This window comes from Solanum stenotomum, chromosome 5 (genome assembly GCF_019186545.1).
Source record: "Solanum stenotomum isolate F172 chromosome 5, ASM1918654v1, whole genome shotgun sequence".
Lineage (NCBI taxonomy): Eukaryota > Viridiplantae > Streptophyta > Magnoliopsida > Solanales > Solanaceae > Solanum > Solanum stenotomum.
In genome coordinates this window covers 47,168,830-47,173,577 of record NC_064286.1, presented here as the reverse complement: position 1 = coordinate 47,173,577, position 4,748 = coordinate 47,168,830, and the positions used below count along the sequence as shown (strand labels likewise).

At 32.1% G+C, this 4,748-nt stretch overlaps 1 pseudogene; it reads right to left on the bottom strand.

Moving 5' to 3' along the window:
* Window positions 1-2,668: 2,668 nt before the first annotated feature.
* Window positions 2,669-3,965, bottom strand: LOC125864065 (protein FAR1-RELATED SEQUENCE 5-like; annotated as a pseudogene).
* Between the last annotated feature and the right edge of the window lie 783 nt (window positions 3,966-4,748).

Here is a 4,748-nt window from a genome sequence, read left to right as displayed (position 1 = left end):
AGGAGAGGCAGCGGCACTGTAGCGACGAGACCGGCGAAGGCGGACGGCGACGGGGAAGGGCAGACCTGAGAGAGGACGCCGACCGGCGCCGGCGACGGGGAAGGGCGGCGTCGGTGACGGGTAGAGGATCAATATAGAGAGAAGGGAGAGAATAAGAGTGAAGAGAGAGAGGAAAATAAGAAAATAGTGATCTATCTTTCAAATATTTAATAAAAAAGTGACGGACAGCGTCTCTAAGTCTGTCGCTTTTTTAAATATAGTCGACCATATATTTTGACCAAAAAAGCGACGGATATAAAGATGCCCTCCGTCGCCATAATATTTTTTTTTAATAAAATAAAATAAATTAAAAGCGACGGACAGCGTCGTTAATTTTTAATTTGTATATAATTATTTTTAATAAAAGCGACAGACGGCGTCGCTATATATATTAAATAAATAATTATTAATTATTTATATATTTGGCGCAAAAATCCGCAAAAAAAAGCGACGGACTAAGAGATGCCGTCCGTCGCTTTTTGTAAAATAATTTTAAAAATAATTATTTTTATTAAAAAGCAACAGACAGTGTGGCAAAATGCGTCACTTTTTGGAGCGACGCCGTCCGTCGCTTTTCAGTCCGTCGTTTTTAAGCAGGTTTTTAGTAGTGAATAATATTGAATATTTGTTCTTTAGTTTTACATTGGTTTAGACAATTAAAATATATAATCTAATTTTAATTTTCCTTAAATATTTAGTAATGTAACTAATACTTATTAAACTTATAATTTTAGCATGATTTAGTACTTTTAAATTATGATCATTTTCATTATGACTTTGCAATATTTATTTTATATGATGATTTCATTATTATTTTTTGTTGAATATTTTTGTGTTATTTTTTTTAGAAACACCTTAGATAATTGTATTTTGGTTGTACTAAAGAACTATTTTGGAGCACAAGTTAATTATATGTTTGTATGCAAACTTTACCCAAAAAATCCAAAAATCTGGAAAAAAAAATTTGAGGTTTATTATTTTGGTTTGATTTATAAATTTAAAAATTCGACAGAACGGTTTGGTTTGGTATTTGAAAACCCGAACCAACCCGAGGTTGAAAAACCCAAAAAAATCCAAATTTTATTAGTTTGGTTTGGTTTATAAATTTAAATTTTTTACACAAATGGTTTGGTTTGATATTTGAAAAACCCGAACCAATCCGGTCATGTACACCCCTAAATGTTACAATCAATGGCGGAGCCAGAATTTTTAATAAGGGGGTTCAAAATCTGAAGAAATATACACACGAAGTAGCCGAAGAGAGTTCGACATCTACTATATATATCTACAAAAATATTTAACCATATATAAATAATATAATTTTTCGCCAAAGAGGGTTTGGATGAACCCCTGACTATAAAGTCGTTCCGCCAATGGTTACAACAACAACAACNATGTTACAATCAATGGCGGAGCCAGAATTTTTAATAAGGGGGTTCAAAATCTGAAGAAATATACACACGAAGTAGCCGAAGAGAGTTCGACATCTACTATATATATCTACAAAAATATTTAACCATATATAAATAATATAATTTTTCGCCAAAGAGAGTTTGGATGAACCCCTGACTATAAAGTTGCTCCGCCAATGGTTACAATAACAACAACAAAAGCATACTCAATATAAGGGTGTACACTAAACACTAAGTTATAAGTTTTTTGCACATTTGCACTACTATCAAACCGCACATCAGAATTTTGAAACCCCAAAAGATTTTAATAATTAATTTTATGATTTTAGTTTTCACTTGAAACAATATTAACATTATTAAAAAAATCTATCTACTTTTTATCAAAAATATTAGAACTTTGACTTAAACCATTCAAATCTTCATATTAATAAATAAAGTTTTTACATCAACATACAATGTGATGCATTGCAAACAAATGTCTAACCTCTTATTAACTACATTTTTGTGCATGTGTCTATATAATTTGGCTTAATGCCATTAATTTTATTGATATGTAAGTAAATAAACACATAACCAAATATAAAGTGCAAACTTGAATTAAAGTTGTAACCGCGATATGATTGTGAGTAAAATTGAAAACCAAATCTTGAAAGATTTTTCTTTTCAACCTTAAAACCTAAAAGTATTTTCTACCAATAAGAAAGAAAAATACAAAATTTTAGATGTTTGTCTCTCCATGAGTCTTGAAGCTCGAATCTTAAAGCTTTAAAGACAAGACATTCACAAATCATAAATCTTGTCGGTATGGATGTGAAGCTATTCTCGGCAGATCTTGAAAAAAATATTAAAAGTCATTTAAATATGTATAGGTCTGTATATATGTTCTAAATATATAAGAACACGATTAGAGCAAACCTACCGTAAATGAGGTATGATATCCACGGTCAATTTGTCCTTGAAACGTCTCTGAATATGATTGAAATGACTTTTTTTAAAGAAAAAAGAACAATTTATTAGGTAAATATACGGAGGTAGATGAAAATAAGTTTTAATATACATTACATGAAGTATCAAAAGAAGAGTACCATTATGGGAGTTGTACTAAGTGGTGGTGATGTGCTTTCAGGTTCCACTTCAACATTAGAGCTTGAACTATACATCAAATATCAAAGTCACAAAAATATTAATCAATAATTTTTACACTATATAAAGTAAGATTACCTCATTCCTCTGCCCTTCGTATTGGCCTTTCCCTTTCCCTTGCCCTTGGTCTTGCCCTTTGCCTCACCATTCTTTGAACTTTTGATTTGCCCTGTTTGTTTCTTAGATGTGGTTTTTTTGACCTTTAGAGATTTTTCTAGACCACCTCTCATCCTTAATGAATTTGGACGTCCTTTAGTTACCACATATAAAGGGTCAAATCAAGATTGTGTTTTGTCTCTCCTCACTTGTGTTTAGTTCCACATTTGACTCGTTAACTAGATCATCACATGCATATATCATCATTCTCAACCTCATAAGGGAGTTCATCAAGTTCTTCACATAATTGGGATAATCTTTGATATGCAAATTTATAATGTCTTTCAGACCATGTAACTCACTCAGATAGGCCAAAAGAATGCATCATAATATTATTAAACCATATTGAGGAAGACTTCAAATTATTCACATGCGATATGTCATTTGAAATGTCATCAACTTTTTCTTTGGTGGCATATCTTGTCCACCGATTCAACAGATAACATGTTGGAAGTGAGTAAATTTGTTTCTTTATAAATATGACAAGCATATGCCTACATAAGATTCCTATGAACTCAAACTTACAACAAGAACAAGTAGCTTCTTTCAGTATAAGGTTCAATCTAACGGTGTAGGCAGGTATTTGTTTTTGAAACAAATGAACTCTATAGATATGTATTCCATCCCCAACCTCAATCTTTTCTGAAATAAATTTTTGAGACTGAATCAATTCTTCTTGAAATTTTCGAAATATTTTTCTAATATATACCTTTGCTGCTTCATCCTCCATGAGATATAATGTCTTCAAGATAGCCTTTGAATATTTTGTCTTATATTCCTTTTCCCTTATTTTATCATACCTAGCATCAATAGCTTTATCATATTGTGCTACAAATACACTCAGCGGTGTACTAGAATTAAGATAATCCTTAAAAAATTGGGATAAGGGTCTGAAAAATACCCCAACTTTGGTCGGATTTGTTGTTGCGATACTAAACTTTCATGAGGACCTATTACCTCCCTAGACTATTTAATACCGTATTTTAAACATATATATTTGCCCACGTGAACATAAAAAATAATGCAAAATTATAAATAGTAATGTGTCCACGTGGGAACATATATTTAAAATACACTATTGAATAGTTTAGGGAGGTAATAGGTCCTCATGAAAGTTTAGTATCGCAACAACAAATTCGACCAAAATTTGGGTATTTTTCAACCCTTATCCCTAAAAAATTTGTTCATACTCTCACCTCTTTGAGTTGTTGACATTCTAGCACAAAAATTCCTCCTTACATATGCTGGAATCCATTTTTCACTATATGCATATATTCTTTGCAGCCAACTATTTTCTTCTAAATTATAGTTTTTCATAATATCACTCCAAGTAGCTTCAAATTCCTTGGGCGTGGTCGTACCATGTAGACACTTACTAAACTTAGTTTTAAAATCATCAAAGTTATGATAGACATGACTTAAATATTCGGAAATTTTCTTTTCAATGTGCCACATGCAAAAGTGGGGTGCACAATTTGGAAACACATTTACCAATGCATTTGTTATTGCAGCATCCTGATATGTGATAATAGTACGAGGCATAACACCGAGCATTGCCTCCAAAGTAACCACTCAAAAGTTTCTTGAGTTTCATCCCAAAGAAGAGCACAACCAAATAAAATGGATTGATGATGATTATTAACTCCAGTAAATGGGACAAAAAGCATCTTATATCTATTTGTCAAGTATGTAGGATCAAAAATGACAACATCCCCAAAGTTTTTATAAGCTATCCTAGACCTAGCATCTACCCAAAAACAATTAGCTAGATGACCTACATCCATTTGTATTGCATAAAAGAAGCCAGGGCTTTTAGATTGACGCTTTTGAAAGTACTTCAACATCAATTGGACATCTCCTTTCTCAAGATTCTTTTGCCTTTTAGTACTCAAATAATTTGAATGTCTCGTCTAGTTAAATTGAGATTCTCTACACCTCCTGCCTGAGTAATTAATACTGATGCAATTTTACTAGGACGAACACCTGAATTATCTAATA